Source organism: Hemitrygon akajei, chromosome 26 (genome assembly GCF_048418815.1).
Source record: "Hemitrygon akajei chromosome 26, sHemAka1.3, whole genome shotgun sequence".
Taxonomy (NCBI): Eukaryota; Metazoa; Chordata; class Chondrichthyes; order Myliobatiformes; family Dasyatidae; genus Hemitrygon; species Hemitrygon akajei.
The window spans coordinates 22,337,592-22,346,497 of NC_133149.1; positions in this window are offsets into that span (position 1 = coordinate 22,337,592).

Genomic DNA, 8,906 nt, shown 5'->3' on the forward strand with positions numbered 1-8,906 from the left:
GGATAGTTGTATGGAGGAAGGCAAATGGAAGGTTTTTGGGAAACGGAAAAATAGTGGCTGATTGAGGATTGTAGTGGATTATCGTCCAGTGATGGAGGCAGTAGACATGATTTAAATTAAGGAAAAAAGAATTTAAGGTTTTGTTGACTTTTGAATTGTACTGTTTCTATCTAAATTTTAAGATGCAAGATTATGTTGATATAAGTCACAATTGGAAAATGGGTAATAGAGGAGGAGTGACTACTGTCAAAAATAGGATAGCACATAGAGTTTTGGAGTTTGGGGTTCTTTGAGTCAATTGTGGTTGAAATTTGGGGAAAGAACATTTTTATAACCCTTTTGAAAGATTAACACTGGATACATTGGAAAGTGTGGGTGGAATTGGGGGAAAAATAAGATTGTGTGGGAATTTTAATGCTCATAGTACTATGTCGGGTTGTAGTGACACAAATATGAATGGGACAGTGGAAGACTTTCTGAAAGAAAAAATGTTTGTGCTTGAATGATGGTAGGAATAACAGGATAGATATATTTAACATCACTATTTCTGCTATGGACCTTATGCTGTATCTGAGGATGTAGCAAGTGTGTCTAACTGAGAAGTGTATAATGGTACACACAGTGGGGAGTGATCATTTCTCCATTATCTGTACAATGGGAGTAGGTGTGTATCAGAGGAAAGGTTCTCATGTCCCCTGATGGAATTTTTAAAAGGTAAATTGAGGATTTATGTGAAAGTAGATTTCCTGATCATTTGGTTTTGGAGGATATGGAGTTGAGTAATAATACTTTGTGCTCTGTTCTCAACTCAATAACTAAGGAATCAATTCCCCCAGATTGTTGGGAGATAATAAAAGGAAAACTGTACCCTGCTGGACAGATGGTTTGTTAGAGAGCTGTGAAGGAGCAGAATAAAGCTTTTAGGAAAGTTAAGCAGTGTTACTCTAATTCATCTTTCATACAATATAAATGAGCTCAAGCTATAGTTAGAAAAGTAGTGAGAAGGACAATGTAAATGTATTGGAGAACATACTGTGACAGCATTGGGAAAGAGATCCAGGTAAGGGAAGATTGGGGTATGACACAGAAAATAGAGGGAGTTAGAAAACTTGATGTATTACCATTTTTATATGGTGGGGAGAACGGTACAGTTACTGACTCTGAAAAAGCAGAATTATTAGCAAAGGCATATGACAGTGTACATAGTTCAGCCAATTTAAGTAAAGAAGAAAGGTCTTGTAGAGAAACAGTTCTGACAAGCAAACCTCAGATTGTTGAGAAAAAAATACACCCAGTTCCTGCTTGGATGTTGAATTTAGATTGAACTTAAAAAGCCTATTAATGCTGTTGGTCATATATCACCTGGGAAAGATGATATTTGTTATAATACATTTACACGGTTATCAGATTTGAAACTTGTGCTGGTTTTGAAATTCCTTAATACAGTATGGGTTGAAGGGTGACTTCCTGCTTCCTGGAAATTAGCAGTTGTTATCCCTATATTGATACCTGATAAGGATCAATCAGATCCTTCCAGTTACAGACCTATATTGTTAACTTCTCCTGTATGTAAGATAATGCAATGAATGATTATAGCAAGGCGTTCTTATGTTGTGGAAAATTTGCTGTATACCAATCTTGATTTCACAGAGAGGGAATGTTAAGTTTGGAATTGGATATTTGTAAAGCTCAAGTTAATAAAGAATCAGTGGTAGCAGGTTTTTTTTTGATGAAGAGAAAGCTTATGATATGTTATGGACACAAGGATTGCTGCTTAAACTGGAAAAGATGGGAATAGGTAGTAGAATGTTCAATTGGATTCAAGATTTTTCTGTGATAGGAAGATACAAGTTAGAGTGGGAACAACATTCTCTAAGGAGTATGAGATAGAGAATGGGCCCACAGAGAAGTGTATGTAGCCCACTTCTGTTAAATATTAATGATATTTTCTTAAACGTTGGCTCAATCATTTCCAAATCATTATATGCCGATGATAGTGCAGTGTGGAAGAGAGGCAGGAATATAAATAGGAAAATGCAGGCAGCTATTAATAGAGGAATGGGGACGTCAGTGTGGGTTTAAATTTTCTGTTGCAAAGACTCAAGTTATTTGCTTTTCTGAAAGGAATATTACATCCACAGTTGATCTCAGGTTATATGGTAAAGCTCTTAAACAAGGGTCGGTGGTAAGGTTTCTAGGTATGTGGATGGACACAAGGCTAACATGGAGGTGCATGTGAATAAAATGCTAGAGAAGTGTAAAAATGCCCTTAGGGTTAGGGTCAGGGCTGAGTTGTTTGTGATTGTGGTGAGAGTAGGAGGTCACTTAAACATGCATACAGGTGTGCACCGCTTGACGTCCATTCGGACAACGTCCGATCGCATATACATCCATAGTCCCGATCGGAGAACGTGACTTAGCGGACGTAACCAATCTCGTGTATTGCGCGTCTCTTGAGTGTAGTAGCGTTATCTCTCTGTTTAACTTTCTTTCGGAAATATTACCGTAAAGTGCATCATGGCTTCCAAACGCAGCAAAACCACTCCTAGTGATAGCAGCAGAACGCATCATGGACGTTAAGCGACGCATACCTGCTTTAATCAGACTTGTCTTTGATTATGGGTGTGTTGCTTATGGATTGGTCTCACCAGCGGTCTTAAAGCCTGTAGACAAAGTTCAAGCTCAAGCATTGAGATTAAATTGTGGTGCTGTTAAACCATTGCCAATTGCAGCATTACTGGTAGAAATGGGTGAAGTACTTCTACATCTAGGCAGTTACAGTTAGCAGTGGTTTATTGGGTTACAGTAAGAGGACTTAAGGTTGGTCATCCACTATTGGCGATGTTAGTAGTGTTGGGAGCATATATATTCGTAAGGTCTTCAGTTTTGGGTGGATGGGAAATGAATAGGCACAAAATCCTGGGTGGTTTAATGTGTATTATGGCCCCGGGATACCCCTTTCTGCCAGTTCTCCATAGTTTTACCCTTTGCCTGTGGTTGATTTAGGTCATTAGGAAAAGATCAAGATGAGGATCCACAGTTGATCTCAGGTTATATGGTAAAGCTCTTAAACAAGGGTCGGTGGTAAGGTTTCTAGGTATGTGGATGGACACAAGGCTAACATGGAGGTGTATGTGAATAAAATGCTAGAGAAGTGTAAAAATGCCCTTAGGGTTAGGGTCAGGTGCTGAGTTGGCACAGGAAGGTCAGCAATATATGCAAGGCAGATATAATGGCTTCTTACATATCTACACAGATGGTTCGAAGCTCCAGTGACAAATCATTCAGGTTTTCCAAAGTTTCAGGTGACAATTAGGAAAAGATTATCAAAGTATCAGTATTCACATCTGAACTGGTTGCTATCATTTTAGCCTTGGCATGGATTGAAGAAGTACTTTGGTGCTCTGAATTGTTCTCAGGTTTGACATCTATTAAAACAGGTATTTCAAATTGTAGACCTCACATTCTTCTTGAGGTTGGGCAACATCTGTTGAGGCTGCAGGGTCTAGCCGTGTGTCTGCATTTCATAGGGGTTCTTGCCCATTTTGGGGTTGAGGGAAACCAGGTGGCAGATATTCTTGCCAAGAGATCACTTAAAATTAAGGAAATAAATGTAGTGGTGCCTTTGCATAATGGGGAGATGAAAGCCATCATTAAGAAGTCTGTTCAATCACTGTTACAACAAAGTTGGGATAAGGAAAAGAAAGGATGGTATATATATATATATATATATATATATAATTCAGAGGATGATGGAAACTCAACTGGGAGATGGGCATAAAAGGAGGGAAGAAATTATACTTACACATTTATGTATTGGATATAGTATATTGAATAATCCCTTGTTCAGAATTAATATGTATGATATGGACATTTGTAGAGAGTGCACGTCATGAAATGATGCAGCATATATTGTTTGATTGAAATTCCTATGAGGTACAAAGGAAACATCTAATTGCTAAACTGAGATTTTTGGGACAGACCAGTTTAACATGGAAAGTTTGTTAAGATTTCACTGCCATCATGATGTTTATAAATGCGTATTTGACTTTCTGAAAAGCGTTAGACTTCCTGATATTATTTGAGGTGTTTTTTGGGAGGAGGGAATTTAGCGGGTATACTTTATGCCTCTGCTCCACACTTCAACTCGTTAGGTGGTAGTAACATACCTTATGTTGGTCTGCAAACCATCATTAAAGTTTACAAGCAGAAAAAGAACAAGAGAGATGGCAGCAAAATGATGAATTACTGAGTTCTATAGAATGACCTAACATGCAGTATATTCTCAGCTAATATCTATAATGATGTGATATGTCATGAATTAATATGTAGCATCTTAATTTTTAAACAGAAGCTTGGGCTCCAGGATGAATTGCTTCCATTTTTGAAGAACTTCGATTTGAAATGTCGACTTCAGATGTTCTGTCTCTACAGATGTTACCTGACCCAATGAGTCCCTCCAGCTGTTCTTTTTCTGCTCCACATTCTAGCATCTGCAGTGTCTTGTGTTTTCCTCTTATTTACAAACATGTAAGTTTAGAACTGATGGAGGGGTTAATGTGGGAATGGCAGACTCTGCCACAGTTGGACAGGGGGTACTAGGGGATGGGATAGACTGGTGGTGGATGGGTATGTAGTTAGTGAGTTGGTTGCCCCTTTTGACTTTCATGCTGGTCTACACTTCCCAACGCACATGGAGCGGAGGTCTGCAGATTCTTCACAAAAGCATTGAGTGGTCATTTGCCAGAGTTTCTCTGAGGAGAATAGAAATGCTGTATCTTGGACATGGAATCTTTTCCTTTGACTGCCTGCCGGTCTCTTCCCATTATGGAAGTTGGAATAGAATTCTTTTTCAGGATTCTGTTGTAAACATCCAAATGATATAGCCTTTCCACCAGTATCAACTAATGATAATAAGAGGGTTCTGTAATATTGGTGGTATCTTTGTCCTGCCTCCAAGTGCCTACTGCAGGTTATCCAAATCTCAACAACATAGGATCACTAATAGCATGATAGAACTTGAGTATTGAGGTAGCTTGAGGTCTCATTCTTCTATTATTTCCTTCCTCAGTCTTTAAAAGGCTATGCTGGTGTATTAAAGGTAAACCTCATCATCAGCACTTAGTTCGCAAAGAGTGGCTCCTGAGATATACTATGTTGCAGAAAAGTTTCAAGGAAATATTTTAAGAAATAGAGTGAATAAGTATTTGGATAAATCTATAAGTAGATACATAATAAATTTTTGGCAGTGTCTCATTTATTGTTGTCGGCAGTGTTGTACAACAGGGCAGGTTCGTAAAGGCTATTGGCCCTGAGTGTAGTACTCAGGTGAGCATGCTTTATTGAAAAACCCAACACTGTATTGGAGACCAATAATGAACATGGATAAATGCAAGCTACAATCATGCACTACAGTTCACTAGGCTTCTCTTGAACTGCTTTCTCCCAGTAGACGTTCCTCGTTAAATCTCAGGGTGGCTTCTGTCCACAGAGAGAGATGGGTGATTATGTTTGCACTGTGCAATAGGCTGCAAGAGAAATTCAAACACAAGTTTATTATCACTGACATATGTCATAAAATTTTGTCATTTTGTAGCAGTACTACATTGTAAGACAAAAATTATTATAAGTTACAATATAAAAGTAAATAGAGCAAATGAAGGATTGCAAGGTAGTATTCATGGGTTCATGGAATATTCAGAAATCTGATGACAGAAGGAAAGAAGAGTTAAAATGTTGAGTATGCAACTTCAGGCTCCTGTCCTACCTCCCTAATGAGAAGAGGCCATGTCCTGGATTGTGAACGTCCTTTATAATGGATGATACCTTCTTGAGGCACTGCTTTTTGAAGATGTCTTCAATAATGAGGAGACTAGCGTCTACATCAGGAGTTCTCAAACCTTTTTTTATGCCATGGATCGATACCATTAAGCAAGGGGTCTGTGGACCTCTGGTCTGCAAACTTCTGCAGCCTCTTTCAGTCCTGGGCATTAGAGCCAGTCAGAATGCTCTCTGTGGTACATCTGTAGAAATTTACTAGTCTTTGGTTACATACCAAATTTCCTCAAATTCCTATGAAGTCTAGCTACTGGTGTGACTTCTTTGTGATTGCATGAATGTGTTTGGCCCAGAATAGATTCTCTGAGATGTTGATGGCTAGGAACTTGTAACTGATCATCCTTTCTACCACTGACCCCTCAGTGAGGAATTGTGTGTTCTCCTGCCCTCCTCTTCCTGAAGTCTACAATCAAGTCCTTGGTCTTGCTGATATTGAGTGTAAGACGCAACCCACTGATCTATCCTCATCATCACTATCTGAGATTCTGACAACGGTGAGCAGCATCAGTGTTTCAGCTGTGCCTAACCATGCATCTTAAGTGCGGAGAGTAGAGCGCACATTCTTAAGATGCGGCTGATTTGTTTGTCGGTAAAGACCAGAATCAACTACCGTGCAAGGCCACCTTTGACCTCGCTGCTGACTTTGATTGGTTATCAGGAGAGAATGTAGAGCACCTTCCTCAGATTCTTCTGCTCACCAAAATTAAACATCATCTTATGCTTGTTTCATGATGCCAAAAAAGTTATGGTCCTCAGCATGGGTTCACAACACAGCCAATTTCAATGGATGACCTGGTATACAAACTGGATGCAAATACAGAATGTTCTAGTAATCAAACTGACAGACATATCCAAAAACTGTATGCCAAACAATGTGAGCTGATATATAAACTCATGTTGTATAGGAAGAGACAATATAAAGAGCAATGGAGTATGTAGACTACATACAAGCTTACGTAATTTTTAATATGGCCATTTCTAGCCATAGATTATAGCAAGTGACTTATGTACTGCATAAGCTTAAAATGAAGTAATACATCAACTTAATATTACAGGATAACATATTCATGTTATTTAATACTGTCTATATCTACAGTGTGTAGTAAAAATGTACAAGCAAACATTACTACAAACGTAAAATATATAGGGTGGCATATAGTGATAACATACAGTAAATTAATATACAGAATTATAATGTTTCTAAATGTGCAAATGCATTAAAATCCAAAGTTATTTACTACTGCATGTTGTAGAGAAGTTACTGGGAAACATTTTTTAAAAAGTGAAGCCACAGAAAATCTGGAGCAGAAAACAAACTGCTGGAGGAATTCGATGCAGCATTAAGTAGAATGAATGAGTACTTAGATAAGTAACAACTGGTTGGTGTGAGCTATCTTTTAAAGGGCAAGGGGATAGAAGAGAATGCAGATGCAGGAATCTGGAGCAACAAATAATCTTCAAAGTTCAAGTTCAAAGTAAATTTATTATCGAAGTTTGTATTTGTCACCATATACTACCTTGACATTCATTTTGTTGTAGGCTTCACAGTAAAACAAAGAAATACTATAGAATCATTGAAAAATTACACACAAAGACTGACAAACCAATGTGCAAAAGAAGGTAAGCTGACCCAATACAGAATAATAATAATATTGGTAGATAAATAATACTAAGAACATGAGTTGTAGCGTCCTTGGAGGAACTCAGCAAATAGAGCAAAATCTGCGAGGGAAAGGAATTATCAACATTTTGAGTCAAAACCTAATGCCGGATTTTGACCTGAATTCCTTTCCTCCAACAGATGCAGTTCATCCAGCTGAGTTCCTCAAGCCGATTGTTTGTTGCTGTTTAAATGGTAGGTCATGTGTGACTAAGCTAGCTGAGTATTCAGTGGAGGTAACTATACAAGTAGAAAAAGATGTTACAAATATGGACTTCTAGAAGATATTTGATAAAATCCCATGCAAGATACTTAATTAAAATGAACGAACATTTAATTGGAAGTAATCTCTAATGAATAAGAAATTGTTTAGGAGGCTGAAGAGAGACAAAAAGGATATGTGCCTTATTTACAGGATTGACAAATTGTATCCCTCATGGGTCTATACTGGTGTTATTATATCTTTTGTATTATGTTTATAAATGACTTGGACAATAAAAAACTATTTCTAACTATTGTCATCTAGAAACTGGAATAGCGTAATTTAGATGTGTAAGTCCAGAAATCATTAAAGAAAGCAAGTTGCCAGGTTAAAAACAAGGTTACTATTTATGTTACAGTCATTGGCATGCAAAGGTGTAGGAATAATATATGACAAAAAATACTTGATTTCTGTTTTTCTGCATGTTTGGAAGATCATAATGGTGTTGGAAGAAATGATTCATTAAAATTATACCAGATTTAAAAGAGCTAACTGATGAGGACAGGCTCCATAGACTATTCTTGTATTCCCCAGAGCATGAAAGGTTAGTGGGTGATCTAATTGAATTGAAATGATTAAACACATTGTATGAATAGACAGAAATTATTTTACCTTGTAAGTCAGTCCTGAATAATGTGCTATGGCCTTAAAATTAAAACAGGGCTAATCAGACATTATATATGGAAACTGTTCTTTAAACAATGGGTAGTAGATGTCTGGATAGCTCTTTCCCTCAGAGCTGTTGATGCTAAACCAATTGACAATTTTAAAAGTGAAATTAATGTTTTATTGGGTCCCTTTTTCCCATGATTAGTTAAATTATGCTGGAGACAGCCGATGATTCCCTTATGTTCCTATGTACAGTGTACTAAGACAAGCAGTGCCATAATAGATAACTGACGCTAATGCATACATGCAAGGGGTGATTGATAAGTTTGTGGCCTAAGGTTGAAGGAGTCAGTTTTAGAAAACCTAGCACATTTACTTTTCAACATAGTCCCCTCCTACATTTACACACTTAGTCCAGCGGTCATGGAGCATACGGATCTTGGACCTCCAGAAAGTGTCCACAGCGGGGGTGATTGATAAGTTCGTGGCCTATGGTAGAAGGAGATGAGTTATACAGCTCTCGTTACATGCACATGC